Here is a 23,849-nt window from a genome sequence, read left to right as displayed (position 1 = left end):
AGAATCGACTCGACAACAACGCCCATAACAGCAAGGAACTATTCAACATCGTCAAAGAATTCACCAATCCCACCGCAGCCTCAAACAACATCACTCCCTCCCAAGATGTCTGGAACTTGTTATCCTCCTTCTTCTACAACAAAATTGCCGACATACATAACAGCTTCGAAAACAGTTCCAACGAACAATCCTCTCCACCCCTCTCTGAACCTAAACCGCCCTCTAACAACCTCAGCGCCTGGAACCCAATCAACACTGAAGACACTATCCACCTAATGAATTCCATCCACTCTGGCTCGCCAACCGACCCCTGTCCCCACCACATCTTCAACAAAGCAGACTCCATCATCGGACCCCATCTCTGTGATGTCATCAACTGCTCCTTCAACTCTGCTACCTTCCCAGAAAGCTGGAAACATGCCGAAGTCAGCGCCCTCCTGAAGAAACCCACAGCAGACCCCTCTGAACTTAAACCTCCCATTCCCGGCCAAAGTCATCGAGAAAGCCGTTAATAGCCAACTCGCCGCCTTCCTCGAATCCAACAACTCCCTCGATCCCTCACAGTCCGGATTTCGAGCCAAACACAGCACCGAGACCGCCCTCATCGCAGCAACAGACGACATCCGAACACTACTGGACAACGGTGAAACAGTGGCCCTCATTCTACTCGACCTCTCCGCCGCCTTCGACACTGTCTGTCACAGCACCCTCATACAACGCCTCAGCAACATCGGCATAAAAGGAAAAGCCTTGGACTGGATCATCTCGTTCCTAGCTGGGAGAACTCAGAGAGTCCGACTTCCCCCTTCCAAATCAGAGGCCACCGAAGTCATCTGCGGTGTACCACAAGGATCATCACTCAGTCCCACCCTCTTCAACGTTTACATGAGTCCACTCGCTTCCATCGCGCGTCAACACAACCTTAACATCATCTCCTACGCTGACGACACCCAGCTGATCCTTTCCCTCACCAAAGACCCCGCAACCGCCAAAACCAATCTTCACGAAGGCATGAAAGAAGTAGCCGTATGGATGAAACACAGCCGCCTAAAACTTAACTCAGACAAAACTGAAGTGCTCATCCTAGGATCATCCCCCTCTGCCTGGGACGACTCATGGTGGCCTTCGGATCTGGGCTCAGCACCCATACCCACAGACCACGCACGCAACCTTGGCTTTATCCTAGACTCCTCACTCTCGATGACCAAACAAGTCAACGCCGTCTCATCCTCCTGCTTCAACGTACTCCGTATGCTCAAAAAAATCTTCCATTGGATCCCCACCGAGACAAGAAAGACTGTCACCCACGCACTGGTTACGAGTCGACTAGACTACGGAAACACCCTTTACGCCGGAATTACAGCCAAATTACAGAAAAAACTCCAACGCATCCAAAACGCATCAGCGAGACTCATTTTGGACATCCCTCGCCAAGATCACATTACCGGCCACGTGAAAGACCTCCACTGGCTTCCCGTCAACAAAAGAATAACATTCTGTCTCCTCACCCACGCACACAAGGCCCTCTACAAACTAGGGCCCGAATGCCTCAACACTCGACTATCCTTCTACACACCCACCCGCCAACTAAGATCCTCCAGTCAAGGCCTCGCCGCAGTTCCGCGTATCCAAAGATCCACCATGGGAGGTAGATCCTTCTCCTACTTGGCAGCCAAGACCTGGAACTCACTCCCCACTCTCCTCCGCCTTATACAGAACCACATCTCCTTCAGAAAAGAACTTAAAACCTGGCTATTTGATAAATAATGATCCCCCTCCCCAAGCGCCTTGAGACCCTCTGGGTGAGTAGTGCGCTATATAAATTCTTGAACTTGAATTTGAACTCCTTAATATATGGGAACCCACTGATCTTACTACCGCGCAAACACAATGGGTCACATTGGGCTGTATGGTGGCTAAAAGAAATATCGCACAAAAGTGGGGCTCAACCTTGCCACCCACCCTTGGTGAATGGAAGACTGATATGGGTTGGAGTATGTTTCAGGAAAAAACAGTATATGTGGCGAGAGGACGACCTCGAAAATGGGCTTTAATCTGGGGTCGGTGGAATGAGTACAGAGGGGGGATTTGTGTACCACTTAGAGATTCTATTATTGATGTTCCCTCATCCCCGTGAAGATTCTGGACAACTATGTACGTGTGTTTCTCACTTCCCCCCAACTGTAAAAGTAATGCGGTATATAATGTGATTCTTCCGTATTGTGTCTTTTGTTGATGCCTTGTTTAATAAAAAAAATAAAAAGTAATTAAAAAAAAAATGAACGCACATTTGCTGTCTTTCTAAAGAGGCTAAGGACAGTAGCTCTGTTCTCAGCTCTTGCAGAAATATTTAGTGGCAGGAAAATTAGGGGTGTTTACACTTTATAAGCACCTCAAAAAATATCGCTAAGACAGAACTGTGACCTGGGAGTCCTTTTTAGGTTTCGCCTGCACAGCGCTTGCTTGAGAATATGTTGTTTTTATTATAAACTTAAAAGGGACTTGCATCCCATCTCCCGTCTTTCCTGACTTCTCATTGGTTCCTGTGCGGGGCACTTACATTGCCTCCATTTCTATTGGCTGTAGCATATTTTCCGGCATTTACCTATGCTTGTTCCTCATCTGCTTCTCTTATCAGTTACCCCCTGCCGAAATACTGTTAACATCCGCTTTGGTAGAACTACATTTTCATAAAGTTTTGCCTTTTACTCTTGCAGTATATTTATATAACAATGTATCACCTGGAGACATTAAGAGTATTTGCATAAAATCACAGGATGTTGCATGGCTGCCGCCCAGACTCAAACCATGATCCCTAGCTCTCGAGTCAGCAGCTCTGGCCACTGCGCCAAATACTCTCTACTCCAGTGTTATCTGTTAGGGAGCTCTTTCCTTCTCCCGGACGATGATTAATGAAAACATCTCTTAATTCATTACATAGGCGAATCTGATGCATTACCAATGCTTTAAACTATTAGGGGGGTGGGAGCGCACCAGACACACCCCAACGTAATGAAACACGTGTCTAGGGATACGATTTGGAAATAAATAAGACAGCACTGGCTATGAACATTTTGAATTGAGTATCGAGCGAGAAATTATGAACTACATGAACCATCATGTAAGAGGTAATTACGTTGGGGTGTGTCTGGTGCGCTCCCACCCCCCTAATAGTTTAAAGCCACTGAGCTGACGAGCTCGGGAGCCTGCGCCTTCATGCTGTGAGTGGAACTGGTCCTGAGAGATGAGGCAGCATGCCCTGCAACCTATGAACTTTGCTTTTTTTCCCTACTGACGATTGAGGAATCATGAAACACGTGTCTAGGGATACGAATTGGAAATAAATAAGACAGCACTGGCTATGAACATTTTGAATTGAGTATCGAGCGAAATTATGAACTACATGAACCATCATGCAAGAAGTAATTACGTTGGGGTGTGTCTGGTGCGCTCCCACCCCCCTAATAGCATTACCAATGCTTGTTGGCTTTGACAGAGATAGCAAGTGGCCAGCTAAGCGGCAGAAGAGCAGGGAAGTGTTGATGTAAGACCCTGTCTAACCCTTTTTTGTCACAGGTTAGTGAAAGACTAACATCTCCCGCAAGGTTACGGACCGGAAAGGCGAAGGTCAGGAGTGTAGACATTGGAGACTGTTGCTTGAGGAAAGCAATTTGCTGTGAAAGGGGTCTCTGGCAAGCAGCTTTAAGATAACGTCTTCTAATTTGGAATTGATGCCTATTAAATTTGTAAATTACATTATCATTCAAAACCCTATTAGACATCTCGACTACAGCTTGTATTTCTGTTCATATTTCTGCTAGCCTCATTGAATTCCACAGGCTTCCAACTGATAACATAGTTAATTTTAGAACACTAGGCCCTCGTTCCAAGTGGCTCGGTCTTTCCATCACTACACGGTGGGGATTTTCCCCAAGAAGTTTTACCTCTCGATTCCCAGTTTCACAGGCTGGAATAAGGCATAATACTTGTTTCCGTTTTATCATCTGATGAAATTGCATGATTTCCTTTGCCTTGAACTCCGAAAATTGAAATCGGGACATCTTCCAGTGCATATTTTGCAAGGTATTTCCCAAGTCCATTCGCGTGGGGTTCCATATGTTAAGTCGACACAAACACTAGCTTGCTCCTAATCTGACATTTACTGTCTCGTCATAATGAGTGGCTACATTTGGTTCAGGAAGAAAGCATAAGTAACGCGATTTGGTAACTGGTGATAAAACACTCTTGCAGCTCTGAGTGGAGTGTTACGTATATAGCGACCCAAGCTTGCTTTTAACGCTGCGCCTAGCATCTACCTCTGACCAATGCTGGATAGATTTTGCGACTATAACTTGTCTACTGAATTTATACTAAAGTGTTTTTCGAAAAAACTTGACAAGGAATTTATTGTAATAATCTAATCTGATAGTAGCACTGTTTTCAGTATCACAGGCAGTGCCACCATGTATGCAAGTGAAACTAAGCTCTTTACTTACTCACCATGTGCCTGACTTGACCAACTGCTGTAAAAGAGAAACCTGGACGACATTACTCAATGACACAGAGCCTGGCATTACCAACCTGAGCGAAATTGTACTACAGAACCAACCAAATATACCTCAGAGAGAATCTGCCATAGTGCCGCCTGATGTGACTGCCCAAGAAGAGTAACACACAGCCATGGAGCCACCTGACACAATGAGCCATCTTGTGTCTCTACAAGACCTGCTCCTACTGAGGGATGTGTTCCAAGGATCTTGAAGATGGTCGTTGAATCCCCCCAAACAGTCCCGCAATAGCGGAGTTGAATCTTGGGGTTTGAAAACACAAAGGAGCTTGAAATGTCGCCCTAAGTGCCCCAGAGGAGACAGGAGAAAGAGGAGACTTCAGGATCAGGGAGGGAGAGCTCTAAAGAGCCAGAAAACCTATTTTGCTAACTGGCTACTGTGGCCAGAAGTTGAAATGTTCCTAAAACAAGGGTTTGTTGGGCTGAAAGTTGCATCGAACCAGATACTGTGAATAAGTCCTTCAAACAGAGAACTTGAACTTTTTCACACCTCATCAGAGGGACCAGCTCGCGGGTCTTTGTGAAACCTTGTGAGATAGTCACAGCTCAGATACTTCATGTCAGGTATCTCTGGGACCCACTGTGAGAAGTGGGTGGGAATGGGAGTCCTGACATCTACTATCTCTGAGCTCCCACGACACTCACACATCAACAGGATTACAGACAGGACAGCAGCAGGAGCCTTGGGTGCACCAACAGCTGTACCGGCCGTAGCCCTCCAACAGCAAAGGTGCTGGAGGATAAAATCAGCAAGCACAACCAGTGTTGAGATGAAAGCTGAACATACAAAGAGGTAGGATCAGCCAGAGTCCCAGAAAAAGAACTACCTGCAAACACCACCTTCCTAACAAGGCTTATGCTTACCAAAGAATATTCATGAACCATTGTGCTCTGGGGTCCCTGTTCAGCTGGAAAGGCACTGAATGGCACAATCTGATTTTTCTTACATTTCCCTAATCCCATGACCAATCCCAACTGAAACAGAATAAGCCAATTATCTGCACCTTTCCGACTTTATTTAGTACTTCTGAATAATACTTGTTTCTATAGACCAATTTGCTGCATTTTTAACTTTCAGCCTGACACTGAATGTGTTTGATGTTTGCCTCCCAGCACCCCTAAAGTGGTGCTGTCATTATGATAACTAGGGTGCTTTTACTTCTGTCTTTAAATGCTTGGATGTCCAATGGGAAACGCTAAACCATCTTTACAACTTTGACCACAGACTCTCAGTTCAAAAAGGCCAGCCGATTTCTTTTAGCAGGACCTATGAACCCACCTGACATGACCAACCTGAACAACATCCCGCAGAGACAAAATGCATGTGCAGGGGCTTTGTGAACGCTACACTTTAGCAGCCACAGCAGGGGTGGAGTTCCTTTTGGGTCTCTTCTGCCTGCAACTCGACAGACAAAAGCTCATAATTAATGCTATAAGTGTGTGGGTGAATGGATAGCTGGATGGACTGGTGAAACGATGGAAGAGTAAATGGGAATCTGGGAGTGTGGATGAATGGCTCAATTGATGGTTGAAAGGCTTTACTTATGATGGATAAGTCAAATTATGGACGCATGGGTGGATGACTGGATGGATCGATGCCTGAAAGATGGTTATGTGAACAGATGGATTGGATGGTGAAAGACTGAATGATGGATGGAAGAATGAATGGATGACAGAATGTAAAGGTGAGAAGGTGGATGGAAGAGTGAAAGAATGAATCGCGAGATGCTTGAATGGAAGAGATAACAGAACTTTTCTAGAGATGGTTGGGCTCACTTGCTTTGCTTGCTTGGCGTCATCAAAGCTTTGATTGAAGGTGAGAGGTATTTTAATTTCCTGGCTACCCCCTTGTGTACGTGCCGTTTGACTAACATGAGTGCCACAGCATCAGCCGGACTTAGTAAACCTGAATGACACTGTGCCAGAGAGCCAGCGTGTGCCAGCCAATACCTCTATGAGTGACAACGAACCACGAAAAGGAGCTGAAATAACAAAGACCCAGATTGACACCATGAACTAAAGGCGTCCTAACATGTCGAACCCAACTGACTTTGCTACAAAACAACTTGTGCCTGACAGGCGTCACTGAGACTCCCTGCGCATGCCATGACAACTACGAGTGAAAATGACCTCCCTACCCGTGGTAATTATGGAGTTGAACACAAGAACGAATCATTTGCATCCTGCATCTGTCAATTCTCTACATGTGGAAGGCTCAGACACCTTAGAGGAGAAGCGCCTTCATTAATGGGCAGGAACAGACACCATGTGACAATCACGCGCCACCTGAGGGACTTTGTCTGCCAGTGATCCTTGCCAGTTTCAGCTGCAAAACTAGTTAGCACTGGTGGCTTGGGAGGGTGGAGAGAGGTGGGAGGGCCCATGAAATCCAAATCCGAACATAGCTCTGTACATCTGAACCCCTCAGGGCAGAGTCTGCTGCAACACCATCAGGACAACCATCGCAGCGCATCCAGCAGTATCATCTCTAACACTACACTGCCGCACTTCCTGCTAGCAGCAATTCCGGCATTACAGCCCCCCATCTGCAAAACTGCCTGGTAGAAGTAGCAACTACCTACAGTACACTGCCACCTCCCCTTCACCAGCACTACACTACAATACCCGACACCACTGGAAGTACACTCCTCCCAACAGTACCACTCTGCAGCACTACCCAAGAGCATTCCCAGCACCATCTAGAAGCACATTCAAAAAGCGTTGGAGACACTACATTTCTGGGGAGGGGAACGGGGATAGCCTTAGGGAGAGCCGAGCCAGAGGTCTGGCTTTGGCCTAAGAGCCAGAAAATGGGCCGAGCCATCAAAAGATGTAAAACTGGCAACAAATTCCATGAAAAATTGAATAAATACTTTAAAATGAAAAAAAAAATCTTTTTTCAGTGTCTCAAGTACGTACAATTTTATCACTGGACTGAGTGACATTTATTGGAAGTAATCGTCTCTTTAAACCTGAAACATTCAAGAAGATCCCAATGCCCTGACAACGTTGCCAGTTACTCAAAATGCCTCTCATGCTCTCCGTTCCTATTGTCTATATGGATATTACTGTGAAACATGATTATTTTATCGTCAAAATAGGATACTAGATGGCAGTGGTAATAACGAACAGTTAGCACCTCCGTTAAGTTTGCAAGAACACAATGGAAGCGGCTATAGTGTGCTCAGATGAATAAAACACTATGCCATCATATTAGTTTTACTTAGTATATGGAAACTCGATTTTACATATACAACAAAAATGTAAATACAATTCAGAGCACAGCAACAATATAGTTTTCATCCGACAACGTGGTCGGTCTAAATGTAATTAGAACAGCACTCCAAAATAACCAACGTTGAAAAACACAATAAAGTCCATATATGCCCAGTGTTTAAATATAGATGGTTGATTTGTTGACACGTACGCGCCTACGTTCTACCTACGTGTCCACAAATCAACCATCCATGATTATTTTATATTTACTATATATAAGTGAGGTTTTAGTATAGTAGAGTGTGTATCCTGTACTGAATTACTTCAAGGTGCTCTCAAACTGGATGGTTGAGGAAAATTATACATAGAGGCGAGGAGTGAAGCAATAGGCCATAGATCTCACAATTTGTTCAAGTGAGGAAGCTGGGATTTAAGTTTCAAACAGCATAATGTGCAGTTCAGAGACTGTACGGTTGCATCCTTCTCTCTTATGTTTAACACCACACACTCATTGTAGATAATGGGGTAACCCAACAAGTCAAACCGGACCTGGGTACAATACGGGAATACAAAGATAGTCCGTGACTAATTTGTAGAAATAAATTAGAAATAGAGACAATCTTGTGTGTGATACTACAACACTGGTACTACATACCTCTTGAAAAATTCTCATGTATGTAACCCATACTGTAATTACAAAATGCACAAAATGCAAACCACACACAAAAGCACCACTAAAGCCAATAATACTTGAAAAACATTTATTAAATTCAAAACAGGTAGTTGTATAAGCATTAGGTTGCGCACAGGAAAGAGGGAAGGTTTAAGGGTAGTGGTAGTGCTGTATATTGAAAGGGTAAATCATGGAGATATAGATGAATACAATTGGATATTTTCAAACATTACTGGTACTCAAAACCAGTATCAGAAGACCTGTCCGAAGTAAAACACTTAGTTACATGTAATCTGTAAATTTATCTTGCACCAAATGCAATTTTTAGTGTACAATAGGTGGGACACTGGTACAGGTCTTGTGTAAGGGAGGGCGTCGACGTTTCGACACGACTGAAGCATATGAGAGAAGTTTGGGCCTCAGCTGCGAGTCTTCATCAGGACGTGATCGGGCAACCTAGGGGTAAAAATGTAAATTAGAAGGGGCGCTGTGTGTGGGGTCAGAATGTGGTAAGAGATCTACAAGACACTGACCTATTCCTGGTGCCAAGCCTAGGTTGCCCGATCACGTCCTGATGAAGACCTGAAAATGAAGTGTCTGTCAGGTCGACCTTCGCTCAACCTGACAGACTGTTCTTGAGGAGCAAAAGGTGAGGGGCGTAGACCCTCAGCCCCTATAGATCCAACCGTGGCTGGAACACACTCTTTCCGCATTGGTGCAGCGACAGGAGATTGCAATAGCCGCTAGGCGAAGGAGGATATTATGCGATTGAGGCGATGATCATCTGACTGCTTTAGGAGATACATATGTGTTGCATGGGGGGAGCGAGCATTTCAGGGCTTGCTTTGTGAATATGTACTGTGGTTTTCTATTTCAGATTCAGTGGCTGGTCCGACAGAGTTAGGCATGGCTATCTGGGTAGCTGGCCACTCTTTTATCAAGTCGGCAGAGCATCAGCAACACAGAGGTTAATTTGGGCTTTGATTGGCAATGATTTGCCATTACATGCAGGGGAAAAGAGGGTATGCGGTGGCATGAATTGATGAGGTGTTTGAATCGTATGCTGGTGGGTTGTAGATACCCCGAGGTTTTGGTTCTTCATTTGGGTGAGAATGAGCTTGTGTTGAAAAAAGGTGTGGTGCTGCTGAGGGCGTTGAAACAGGATTTGTTACAAATTAAGGAAAGGTGGTCAGGTTGTTTTGTTCTCTGGACAGAGTTTATGCCACAGAGAGATTGGAGAGGGGCAAGCAAGCCCTCTGCGATGGGCAGGGCCTGCAGAAAGGTGAGTAAGGAGATTAGTAGGTTCTGTTGGGACATTGGTTTTGGTTGCATTAGGCACTCAGACAAGGAGTATGACAACTTGGAGTTTTTTCAGGAGTGATGGTGTTCACCATTCAAGGATAGGAATGGAACTGTACTTGTTGGAACTCAGAGAGGTGGTAACAAGGACTCAACATTCGAGGATAAAGGACTGGCATAAAGAGTAAGGCTAGGGGTTTAGAAGGGCACAAAAAGTCAGCATAGGGAGTATATGTTTTGCATGAATTTACAGAAGTTAGATTGGCGTTGCCATTGGTGAATCATGTGAAAGGGAGGGTAGGCAAGAAGCTCAGGGATAAGGATAGGAGCTTGGTTGTTTAGCGGTTAATACACGCAGTCATATAGGCTGTAGGAAAAAGCAAGGGTTGCAAACTGTTGAAATGCACAACAATACAATGAGATATTTGTGGGGTGGGGTATGTGAGCGGGACCTTAAAGGTGGGGGTAAGATATTGCACAGTTCAATGGATGTATACTGAGGTTTTAGTTTTGTAAGGCGGATTGCCCAGGAAAGGTTTATATGCACCTGCTTTAATAAAGCACATTTTTTCACACAGGTGGTAGGTGGTGTGTGTTGTGCCCTTCACTCCCAAATTCCACGTTCTGTACCAAGAGCCGCCAGAGTGCTGTCTGTGCACCGGCTTTGAATCCCACATTTTGATGTTCATCCACCTCATTATCTTATCACTTTTCAACTCTCGCTCAGAACCTCCCCTCCAGGTGGTACAGTGATGCTCCCTTCCACCACCTTTTATTGCAGTGTTTAATTTGTCTTTCACAGATATGTTTATGGCGTGATCTTTTGCCAACTTAATCTATGTAGAGCACTTTAATAAGTTAAGAAATAAATACTGGCAGCCTGAAGGCACTATAGCTTTATTCAGTTCCTGCACTAAATCAAATTCCACCTAGCTGGTACGGCTCAATAATTGCACAGATTTACCAAGGAGGGGACAGAACATGTCCAGCAAATGATAGGTTAATCGCATTACTGGACGTAGAAGCACAGTAATTCGCCTCTCAGATCCTGAAAGACCTAATTGATTGGTCAAACAAGCTCAACTTGATCCCTGTCAACCAAACAGGCTTCAGAAAAGGGATCGGGACGATCACGAATATTCTAACTCTTTCACTTATAGCCGACCAGTACCAGCGGAGAAAATAACAACTGCACCTCTGCTTCATAGATCTAAAATCTGCATTTGACAGTGTGGACCGTAACTTCTTATGGGAAAAGCTGAAAGCTTGGAATATTCCTGTGATAGAGGAATACTTCTTCTCTACTCTCAAACATGGATGAGAGCAAAGCTGGTCTATGGCTCAAGACTATCCATAAAGGTGATCACAAACAAAGGTTTGAAACAAGGATGTGTTCTGGATCCGCACCTTTTTAATTTGAGTGCTTACGCCGGAACGGGCCAATCGGCTTGATAAGATCAACTCTCACGCACTGCAACTGGGAACGCTTTCTCTATCGCATCTCTCATATGCAAACAACGTAGTCCTAATGAGCCTAACTAAGACCGGCCTCTGGAGATCACTCACAGGCATGACAGAATATATATTAACTAACAAACTAGAAATCAGTTCATCAAAAAGTAAAACAATGCTTATCAGTAATTACCCAACAGCCAAGCAGAACATATGGCTGGGGGGCAATCTGCTAGAGGAAGTAACAAACTAAAAATATTGGGAGTTTTACATGGACAATAGACTAAACCGTGGAGAGCAGAAAAACTATATGTTACAGAGATCCAGTGCATTAACTTTCATCTTTAGGACCCTGGCAAGGAAACTGAAGGGTCCAACACACAAACCTTTGCTTGCGGTGATATCAGCCAAATTGCTTCCAACTATAACATACGGCAGTATCACTCTACATGATAAAGACTCTGACCTACTAAACAAAATACAAGTCTCAACATATAAAAAAATTCTTTCAGATACACCAGTCCACTTCCCCAGCACAAGTGCGACTCAAGTTTGGCCTAATAAATGAAACAATAGGGGGGATGTACGCAACTATCAAGCTTTGGTACCGCCTGAAACAGAATATAACGGATTCTACTCTGAATAAAGCGCTCTGGGCGGAATTAGACAACAACAAAAAATCATCATACCACCAATACGTCCAAAAAGCACTAACAACAACTTGCACTGGTGAGCTCTGGAACAAGACTCTGACTTATTTAACATTCAAACAAGTAATTTAAAAAAATGCAAAACTTCACTCTTTGCTAATCGATAAATACACCTTCAGTGAGAGAATGCATGCTTGAATGGTGATTAAAAACTATAAGATCCTTGCACTAGCACCTTATCCAAGTATTGCATTTTTGGCATACCGGAAAAGACAACTGATGGCTCTCCTCCTTGGAAGAGTACCATTGATCGCAGACCAGCCAGCTTTGGTCCATAAAGGACCGACACAATGCCTACTCTGCGACAGTAACAAAGAGGACCTTATTCACCTAATTTGCACATGTCCCAAACTTTGCACAGCACAAGTCACTTTACTAAGAAAAGCGTATAATAACCGAGGAATAAGGACATGCAGAGCGGCCATAATAGCAGGGCTGGACCCGTCTGATCCCCAAATGAAATGCCAACAGATAACATTTTTTACTGTCATGTTCTTGCACTGAAAACAGAAACTCTAGCTATAAAGCAGGCTGAGAAATCTAGGATATGTTAAAAAAACCATTATTACTCATGATATTTAAGTGGAGAACGCCAGTAACCTTAATACTAGGTTAGAAAAGCTAGTCTTAATTGAGCTGCAGAATGAAGATGTCTTGAGACCTAGTAAGTGATAATTGTATATCACTCATCCCACTAAAATATTAATTGAGTATGAAATACTTTTAGGTTTAAAAAGACGAAATGCTATTGAAGACTTTTATTCATGTGATAAATTGTTAAGGTTTCAATTAACTAAACAATAAACATTCAAATACAGTTCCTGCACGGTTTGTGAACAGGCCTTTCGAGCACGAGGCTGCCCACTGACAAGACAGGTAAAAAATACCAAAGAGAAAGGAGGCAGACAAAGTAATAGAAAGGCAAGAGCGGCATGTAGAGACTTTCTTACATGTTATTTATATTAATGATTTATGTATCGCACACCACCTTAAATATATGTCGATTTGTCATCACAGTAGACTGCACCTTCCCCAAACGTGCTAGTATTTTAGAAACACACCATACTTTGTGACCTTGATACTTATTATGTGGCCTGCCAGATCAACACCGTCTCCTCCACTTGCTTCAACACCCTCCGCTTCCTTCGCAAGACCTTCAAGTGGATCCCCCCCTCCCCCGAAGCCAGAAAGACCATCACCCACGCACTCATAACAAGCAGACTGGACTACGGAAATGCCTTCTACACTGGAATCAACAAATCCGTGCTACGCAAACTCCAGACCATCCAGAACACCGCAGCCAGACTCGTCCTCGGCATCCCACAACATGAGCCTATCACCCAACACCTGCAAGACCTCCACTGGCTCCCCGTCGAGAAGAGAGTAACTTTCAAGCTTCTCACTCACGCCTACAATTCTCTCCACAACACCAAACCCAAATACCTCAATGAAAGTCTCCTTCCACGTACCCAAAAGAAACCTTAGCTACGCCGACCTCGCCCTAGCAGAGACCCTGCGCATCCGCAGAACCAGAGCGGGTGGAAGAGCCTTCTCCTGCGTCGTGGCTAAGGCCTGTAACGAGCTCCCGGTCAACATCACACGCTCCCCTACTCTCTGCACACCTTCAGGAAGAGTCTCAAGACCTTGCTCTTCGGCTGACCCGGTTCTTCACCCTCCCCGCCCCCCGCACCTTGAGACCCTGACGGGTGAGTCGCGAACTTCACAATTCTCTGATTGATTGATCGATTGATACTGCAGTACACTTTTGTATTTGTCCCAAGTCTTCATCCGCTCACTCCCTGGTAGGGCAGATAGCGCCTTGCCATTCAGCTTAAACATGAAACTTTTGGGAGCCAGTCACATGAATAGCGACCCAGTCTTAGATCAGAATAATCCCCTTTTACTGCTTTTATTCTCTTTTGTGTTGCCCTTATGTACCTGTTTCGGTATAGCACTCCTATCGTCCCTTTTTAAACGTTAAAGATGTATGCTTCTGCTTCCACATGGTGATCAGCACATACCAGTAGAGTTGCATTTGTCAATACTAAAATGACTCGAGGAGGCAGACAAATCACCAAAGATGTGCTGCTGAAAGCACCTTTAGCGATGCGAATAAGGAAGAAATGAATAACTTAAGTTAAGCCACCCTATGGTTACAGGTTTCAACAACACCCAAAAAGCCAAAATTATGCATTTCAACTTTCCTCTGAAAAGGGGTTGCGTGCCTTTGGCTGGTTTTCAAACTTTCTCCCTACTTAATTTACAGTGGCGCTGATGTTTTTAATTCTTAGACATTCCTTAATTTTCCACTTTTGTTTTTATTTGACGTTTTCTAAATAACTTGTTTCTGCTTCCTGCAAAACAGTTATATATTAGGGTTGACCTCCTGTGGTAGTTAACGTGTTCCCATTAAATGTTAATAAACCTAAAAATTTATAGGTGGACCTTTGGCCATTTGGTAACCCTGATATATGCTGTTTCAATGAAGCTGCAGCAGACACCAAGTCTCACTTTTTCTACATGCAGGTAAGGTCTCTCACCTGGTGCCTGTAGGTCTGGAGCAGTCAGGTTTGTTCGGCAAACCTTTAACAAGCATTTGCAATGCAATAGGTCTTGCATTAGGAAAGTTTGAGCTATTGGTATTGTAAATGACACATTTTTTTATTTATGTTTTGTTTTTGAAAATAGCAAAATTAATAGCTTTGTCATTTACAATGCCAATAGTTATAACTTTCGCAAATGTGACACCAATAGCATTTGTAAGGCAATATGTGTTGTATTTACGTGACTTACATGTATTGATATTACAAATAACAATGGCTTTTAATTTTTTTTATATTTACTACTTAAATAAAAGTTATTGTAATTTATAATGGCAATAGCTTAAACTTTTGTAAATAACTTTTGTGAAGATTATGTTCAGTGTATTTTATTGTGACGAAAATCCAAGAACAGAAGTAAAATATTACCATCTTTTTGTTACATTTGTAATAAAGCTTGAAACATCGAGAGAACATATTTGAACCAGTTGTTGTTGAATGTTTGCACAGATTGATGCTGTGGTGGTGATGGCGAACAAGTGATGCTGTGGTGTTCAGTTATGCTGTGGTAGCGCATACTGATGTAGTGGTGCCCCTGAGTGATGCTGTGGTGGTGCTGAGTGATGCTGTATGCTATGTGTGACGGGGCGGGACGCCACTGTGAGGAATACGGTGAGGAACTTGATACTTCACGAGACTGGTGGTCAGCTGTTCCCTTGTCGCCCCTTTCTGTTCCCACCCAACAGCCTACCTCCCCTTACCCGGAGGAGTGGCCACTTGCAGACACTGAGCACCGTTGGGGAGACAAGAACGAAAAAGGACAAGGCGCCTTTAAATCCACCTTTGAGGAAGACGAGACTCAGGCCATCTGGAGCGTCACGGAGCCAAAAGGAGGAGGACCCCGGAAGACAACGGACGGAGTTTCCCCGGAGAAGGAAAGCGCTACGGAGTGGAGAGCGAGTGCTGAATCGAAAAGTAGTGAAGAAGACGAAGGAGAAGCCCCGACGAGCTCAGCTGCGGACATCAAGCCAGGAGGCCAACGTCTCGGAGAATCGCCCCGCCACGTTCCCGCGGGAGGAGCGTGGCTAACAAAGGTACGGGGCAGAGTGGCGGGTTGGGTAGGTCGGAGTGGCCAGCCTGTCGACTGATAGCCAGTGTATATAGTGTACAGTCTCCTTGTTCCTTTCCCCTCACGAGCACGAAAGGCACATTACCGTCCGTTGTACTTACACTCCGCACTTGGTTTCCCTCACTCCCGGCCCCGAACGTTCTATGCAGGACAGCCCTGTGACTGATTTCTTTTTCCTTTTCTTTACTGTCCCGGCACACACTGAGGAACCCGCCTGAGAAGGACATTGCTGAAACCACCGGCCTGGCGGAAACTCCTCCCCTGCGTGGCCAAAACACCCTGGAACTCCCAACATTCCTGAAGGGAGTAAGAACGGAGCCGGACAAGTTTGCTCGGATAAGACTCTCTAACAGGAGAAGAAAAGCTTACATGAAAATAAAACCCTCCTTAAAATCATTGCTACAAGTATCAGACTCAGTTCCTTCTACACCTCCTGCTCCTGGTCCGGTACAATTGGTGTCAGAAGTGGGATTAACATATCAGTCCGTCTGTGATCCCGAGATGGACGCCCTCATACAACATCTCGTAAAGGGGCAGGAGAAATTGGAATGGGCGGTGGAGTGTCAGCTCTCCTCGGCGCAAGCAGATCGGGACTTATTTAAAAACACCATCACTGCCCAGCTGTAAAGCATTACAGAAAAACATGACGTCTCCATCCGGCTCTGTTCCTGTAGAGAGTAGGATACATGTTCCCAACCCCTCGGGGATTGCCCTGCAGAAGTACGTACAGGGGGAAGACCCCGACGCATTCCTCATAAACTTTGAACGGGCAGCTAGAGCGCTGGGATGGCCGGAGGAGAAGTGGCCCTTTTTTCTAGCCCCCTTGTTGACTGGAGAGGCGCAGTTTGCATATCAGGTGGCTAATCCTATCGGCAATGCCCCATACCACCTTATCAAGAATGTGATACTGGATCACTTGGGGTTAGACCCCGAAGCGTACAGAGTACGGTTCAGAAAAGAAAAGGGGTCACCAGGTGAGAATCCGAAAACCCTTTTCTTCAGACTCAAAATGATGGCCGACAAGTGGCTGAAGCCCGAGTCCAGCACCAAAAAAGACGTCCTGGCCAAAATCTACCTGGAGCAGTTCATGGAGGCCCTTCCGTACGGGTCTCAAAGATGGCTGGGACAACACTCAGGTCTCACGGTAGAACAGGCCATCGAAATGGCAGCCAACTATGCCCGTGCCCAACCTCGTGGCTCAGGTTGGGAACAAGAGAGACATACCAAAAGCACGCCACCAGCCAAACCTGAGAAGAAAACGAGACCGATCATGGAACAGTTAAGGCCCAGACCATGTAGGATGGAACCCCCTATGTTACGTGGGCCCCAATGTTTCGAGTGTGGCGAGTGGGGCCACATCGCCCGCTTATGTCCTAGAAAACATCCAGCCGAAGAGCCTATGGAAGTGGGCTATTTACCTAAAACGGTTCTGTACTCCGCAGAGATGGGGACCTCATTCTACGTGAGTATGAGGGTAAATGACCATGTAGTAAAAGCCCTTCTAGATTCAGGGTGCAGGCAGTCCGTGGTCCAAGAACGTCTTGTCCATCCCAGTCAGTATATTCCCGATACCCTGGTTCATATCCCATGTGTCCATGGGGACGTCAAACCCTATCCCCTAGCCCACGTGACTATACGCCCAAAAGACAAACCAGTATGTATCGTAAAAGTAGGAGTAGTGGAGTCCCTTCCAGAGGACATGATTCTAGGTGTAGACAACCCCGAGTTCCTTGCCCTGTTCCAGAAGACCTTATTTGAACACCCCCGACTGTTGAGGCTCCTAAGTCGGCACTCATAACCCCTGAACCGTGGATATTGGATCGCAGCTTTAGATTCGCCCAAGTAGAGGACAGAACTCTATATAATGCCTGGGAATCCGCTCATGCTGCACAAGACACTCCGAATCCAACCTTTCCCAGATTCGTCATACAAAGGGATCTTCTATATAGGGAGGCGGAAGCTGGAAAAGGCCTTCAGCTCCTGGTGCCCTTATCCTTCCGTGAGCAAGTCCTGTTCTTTGCTCATGCTCATCTGACAGCCGGACATGCAGGCAAAGAAAAAACCACTGAGAGCATTATGCAGCATTTTTATTGGCCAGGCATCTACAGGGATGTGCAGGAGTTCTGTAAGAAGTGCGAAATCTGCCAACGAAAGAACACACACAGACCCCCGGCTGCGCCATTACACCCAATGCCCATTATCGGTGTACCCTTCGAGCGGGTAGGGATGAATTTAATTGGACCCCTACCAAAGTCATCTAAGGGACATCACTACGCTCTCGTCATTGTAGACTACGCAACGAGATTCATAGAGGCATTTCCCTTAAGGGCTCCCACCACCGCAAAAGTCGCTGAGAAGTTCGTGGAATTGTTCGCCCGTGTGGGGTTTCCTAAAGAGGTCTTAACCAACCAGGGGACTCCCTTTACGTCACGCATGATGAGGGAGGTCTGCAAGTCCCTGAACATTCGACACCTGAAGACATCGGTCTACCATCCGCAGACCGATGGTCTCGTCGAGAGGTACAACCAGACGTTAAAATCCACACTAAAGAAGATGCTGTCTTCAGAAGAGCCTGCTTAGGACCGATTGCTGCCGCTGGCATTATACGTACTCAGGGCTCAAAAACAAATTAGTCTTGGTTGCTCGGCTTTTGAACTCTTGTACGGCCGTGTCCCGAGGTCGTTGTTGTAGATGACGAAAGACGCCTGGGAAACCCAAGAGGCACAAGAACAGAAGTCCCTTCTGGAGTATACGCTGCAGTTAAGATCGAAACTGGGAAAGCTGCGAAACCTTGCATACACCAACTTGGAACAACAAAGACGAAAACAAAAAAAGTATTATGACCAAGGAACCAAACTGAGAAAACTCAAAATTGGGGAATGGGCACTGGTGCTCCTACCGTCTATTTCCAACAAAAACGAATGGGTGGGACCCTACGAGGTGATTGAGACTATAGGGAACACCACGTACAGACCACGGCTTTCCCCATCCAAAACCCAAAGCTACCACATCAACTTATCGAAGAAGTGGATTGGTCCGGTTCCGCGCGGTACCCACCTGGTGGTCCCTACGATGCCAAAAACAGTGTCAACGATAGAACACCTCGTCATAAACCAAGAACTTACTGACCAGATGAAGAAGGAGCTACATGACGTCATACATGCCTTTTCCAACATCTTTTCTGACTTCCCAGGGAAGACCACCTTGGTGGAACATAGTATAGAAACGACCCCAGGAAAGATAGTGAAGCAACTGCCGTACAGAATCCCTGCGTCCAGACGAGAAGCTGTAAGAAAGGAGGTCCTGGATATGTTAAAACTGGGCGTGATCCGGCCATCCAGAAGTAGTTGGGGCTCCCAGATTGTGATGGTCCCTAAACCCGACGGATCCAAGAGGTTTTGTATGGATTTTAGAGCCCTTAATGCCATCTCTACCTTTGATGCGTACCCCATACACCGTGTCGACGAGTTAGTGGAGAAACTAGGGGACGCTGTCTTCCTCACTACCCTTGATCTCACAAAAGGGTATTGGCAGGTGCCCCTCCGTTAAGAAGACCGAAAGAAGACCGCCTTTGTCACCGATGACGGACTTTACGAGTTCACGGTTCTTCCTTTTGAATTACACGGGGCACCTGTCACCTTTCAGCGCCTTATGAATCATGTGTTGAGGCCCTATCCCTCGTTTAGTTCGGCCTACTTGGACGACATCGTGATTTACAGCAAAACGTGGGAGGAGCACTTGAGGCACCTACGCATCATCCTGTCAGCAATACAACAAGCAGGGTTTCATGTCAACTCAAAGAAATCCCATGCAGCCTTCACCAGGGTCAACTACTTGGGGTATGTCCTGGGGAGGGTACCATTGCACCACAAGCGGAGAAAGTGAAAGCCATTAGGAACACATGTTTTCCGAGCAACAAAAGAGAACTAAGAACTTTCCTGGGGCTGATAGGCTATTACAGGCGGTTCATTCCTAAATTTGCTGAGGTCGCCCCTCCCCTCACGGACCTCCTACGGAAAGATGTCAGACCTAAAGAGATAGAGAACCCCTCTCGGGAAGCCCAAGATGCCTTTGAAGGGTTGAAACACATCATAACAACCGCCCCAGTCCTGGAATCTCCCAATTTCGCTAAAACCTTCATTCTTGCTACTGACGCTTCAGACGTAGGTATAGGAGCCGTGCTGTCACAGGTGGGCGACGATGGTGTAGAGCATCCCATTCTACATACCAGCCATAAGTTGTTCCCCAAAGAGAGTAGATATTCCACTGTGGAACGTGAATGCCTTGCCATCAAGTGGGCCATTGATAAATTACAGTATTATTTGGAAGGGAAGGCATTCATCCTACAAACTGATCATGCTCCATTAAAGTGGATGTACCAGAACCGAACATTAAATACACGAGTACTCAGGTGGTTCCTATCCCCCCAGCCCTACTCCTTTTCTGTGCAACATAAAAAGGGCACGGAAAACGGGAATGCGGACTATCTCTCAAGGGTCTTTCCTCTCCCCGATCGGGAGAATCCAGGGGGGGAGGTATGTGACGGGGCGGGACGCCACTGTGAGGAATACGGTGAGGAACTTGATACTTCACGAGACTGGTGGTCAGCTGTTCCCTTGTCGCCCCTTTCTTTTTTTTTGTTTGTATAAGCTTTATTCGAGACAATTCTCATAAAAGCACATAAAACCAAGACAGTTACACAAAAATACATAGTTACAGAATAAAAATTCATTAAACATAGAGTCAGCTCATACTACATTTACTCATAAGAACCATTTATACCAATAATATTGCATAAAACATTGTTAAAAGGAATACCTGATTACCTGCTACCCCCCAAGGACCGTCGTCTAATCGCCCAAGCCCAACCCAGGTATTTGGCTACCCCTATGACTATCGAATCCTGGTTTGTTGTACGTAGGATTCTTAAAGCCACTACACTGTCTCGTGTCCCCAGGTTTTTACATACCGGCGAGAGCCATTTTCTCCTCGGATTTGCGTAAGCTTGGCATACGAAGAGGAAATGACCTATGCTCTCCTCGGCATTTTTGCATGCTGGACATAAGTTGTTGGTGGGTCTATGCCAGCCAGATGTCAGTTTCTTAAGGGGGATAGAACCTGATCTTAACTGAAAGACAAGTTTCCTGTCCATAGGTACCGTGATGTTATCCCAGTAATTTTCTAGGACAGGGAGGATTTTTGTCTCCAGGAAGCGACCAGACAGAGTCAACCCTGGTGTCTTTCAGCATCTTACCACCCACCCAATCCCAGTATTGTTCTTTGAGGGCTTCTTTACTAGGGAAGATTTCTCCCTCGGGGTTGTTCCAAAGATTTGAAAACCCTATGTTTACTAGCATGGTCTTCAGGTGTTTTAACCATTTTATCTTATGGAAGATATCTTCCTTGATTATCCATAGAAAGCCCTCTGCATATTGTCTTATTTCTGGAGTCGTCCAGAGGCGTCTCCAGTAAAGGACTGGGCGCAATCGAGCTCTGTCTACAATGGTACGTCTACCTAGCTCCAAAAACAGTGGGATTAGGGGGGTGCTCTGTGGGAGTCCTGTTATCCCTCGCATGAACTTGTTCTCGGAAGTCTGAAGAGCCACTAGACTATCCCAAGCCCATAGCTCCGCACCATATAGAGTGGCACCCAAAACCTTCGCATCATACACTGTTATTGCGGGTTTTATAGGTTTTGTTTTAGATTTGCGGTGTTCCCCCCTTAGAGCACCTGAAAGCTGCTGGTGCTTTAAGACTACTTTATCCACATGATGCGTCCAGCCAATGCCCTCTGCGATCTGTACTCCCAAATAAGTAAATTCAGTAACAATGTCTAGCCTACTGTTATTTAAGGTTATCCTGGGATAACTCCTGCGTCCTGTGGAAAAGGCCATTAGTTTTGTTTTTCCCACATTTACCTCTAGCCCATGCTCCATGCAAAAAGCATCGAAAATGCTTAATGCACGTTGCAGCCCCATGGGGGTCTTAGACAGGATAAGAGTGTCGTCCGCGAACATCAGGATCGGAACCCTGGTGTCCGCTAACGATGGGGCATCTACACTAGCCTTCAACATTCTCTCGACGATCCCGTTAATAAATAACGAGAAAAGTAGAGGGGCCATGGAACAGCCTTGTCGAACACCCCTTTCTACAGGGAAATCCGCTGTTGTATCCCCGCTTCCACCCCACTGGACTCTAGCGAAGTTGGATTCGTGCAGTCGCATGATTAATGTTAGCAGATCTGCAGGAATCCCCAGCTTTTGAAGAACCGACCATAGCTTGTACCGGGGGACTAGGTCGAACGCCGCCCGCAGGTCGACAAACGCGACATACAGGCAGCCCCTTCCCAGTACAACGGTCTTCCACCGCAATATGGTGAAGCGGAAGACCTGATCAATGGTACTGGTTGCTCGCCTAAATCCCGCTTGGTATGGGGAGAGGGCGTTGTTGTCTTCTACCCAGTCCATTAGCTGGTTTGTTACCATTCTCCCAACTACTTTCTGTATGGTGGCTATTAAACTTATAGGCCTATAATTAGCAGGCAATGAACGATCACCCTTCTTGTGGATGGGGATAATGGTTGCACCCTTCCAAATGTCTGGGACCAATGCCCCCTTCGCTAGGGCATTTGCTACAAGGAGGGTATATCTCGCCCATCTAGTTACGTCGTGTTTGAAAATATCAGGGGGAATACCATCTGGGCCTGGCGCCCTCCCACATTTCGCGGAACCAATGGCAATTTCCGCTTCTCTGAGGGAGAATAGATCATCGGTTGCATAAACCGGTATTATACTGTCAGCTGCCACGGGATGGTTACTTTCCGCATACTGTGGTCCAAAATAATCGACCCAAGCTTCCTCTGGTACATTATTATCAGGCTTCGCAGGACCCGCTCCACTACCCCACTTGATAATTTTCCAGAATAACATTGAGTCTTTGTTATCAGAGGCCTCTTTTAATTCGGCCCAGTGGTCTTCGTCCCATTTCTTTTTGGCACGATAGATGGCTAATTTGTACAGTTTCCTATTCTTTATCACTGCAGCGCGGTCCCTATTCCATATGGCTTGTCCCAGGTCTAGTCGTGCTGTTCTACAGTGATTGTCAAACCACCTGCCCACTTCCTTAGTTTTCTTCCCTTTCCTTTTTTTAATAAAAAAACATGGTCTTAGAAGGGAGAATAACTTATTGTGGATTTCAGTGATGCCACTGTCCCCTGGAACCACTGGAACCGCTGCTTCAATCGCGGAAATTGCACTATCAACCTCGTTATTGATATAAATCATAGTGGCCTCATTTGCCAGTACCTTGGGCCATTTTAACCTGCGCTCATCGTTACTCATAACAGGGGTTTCATCGTGTGTCTCTATAGGGTTTCCTGAACCAGTATTCCACCACCTATGGGTCACACATAGGGGGTTGTGGTCACTTTCAACCCGGGGCCTAACAGCCATATCAACAACCCCGTTCCACAGCTGGAGACTACACAATATGTAGTCAATTCGGCTTCTATTGATACCATTGTCGAAAGTGTAGCTGCCCTCCTTATCCCCAGGTGTCCTCCCATTCAGTGCTCTTAAACCATGTTCCATACAAATTCCATTTAGTAATAAGATCTCTTTTGTCCATCGTTTCACAGGTTTTAAGCATAGAGATGGTACTCCCCAGAGATTGTTATCTTCACTCTCCAGGAGGTCATTTGTACAGTCCAAAGGTTCAAAAGTCCTGTTTAGGTCCCCAACAATTATCATTATACTTTCCTGGGAATTGGCCTCTATGGCAGCAGACAACAGCTCAATAGTGGGTAAATTGGTTACATTATTACCTCTCACATAGACATTGTATAAATCTATTGGTTGGCCCTTAGCTACAGAGATTCTTAATGCTTGCAGATCAATATTTCCCAGGTCCAGCATTTTGATGTTGATGTGCAGATCCTGTCTAACCCAAACAGTGAGGCCTCCCTTGGGCCGCCCTCTTCCCCCTTTTGAAGCTGGTATACAGTAATTCAGGTAACCTAGGCAAAAGAGGGGATCACAAGCCCAGGTTTCTTGGAAACAACAAATGTCAAAACCACTTATAAAATTCACCCAGGATTGGGAATCCAACTTGCTAGCCAACCCGGCGACATTCCAAGATAAAAGTGTACCAATGTCGGCATTTGTCCCGTCTCGAGCTTTAGTGAATTGGAATATTTGGGCTGACATTGGGCTTTCCATAGGACTAGTCAGCCTTTCTAAGTCATCTATTGGATCGACAATCAAGT

The 23,849-nt window shown here is 45.6% G+C and overlaps 1 protein-coding gene and 1 pseudogene across 2 annotated transcripts in view; one reads left to right on the top strand and one right to left on the bottom strand.

Annotated features, from left to right (window-relative positions):
- Window positions 1-23,849, bottom strand: part of LHPP (phospholysine phosphohistidine inorganic pyrophosphate phosphatase) — a 361,561-nt gene that overhangs the window by 210,307 nt on the left and 127,405 nt on the right. The window lies entirely within an intron of this gene.
- Window positions 16,088-17,384, top strand: LOC147712275 (uncharacterized; annotated as a pseudogene).

The sequence above is a fragment of the Lissotriton vulgaris genome, chromosome 5 (assembly GCF_964263255.1).
Source record: "Lissotriton vulgaris chromosome 5, aLisVul1.2, whole genome shotgun sequence".
Taxonomy (NCBI): domain Eukaryota; kingdom Metazoa; phylum Chordata; class Amphibia; order Caudata; family Salamandridae; genus Lissotriton; species Lissotriton vulgaris.
The sequence above is the reverse complement of the archived record's forward strand: the minus strand, read 5'-3'. Positions and strand labels throughout refer to the sequence as shown.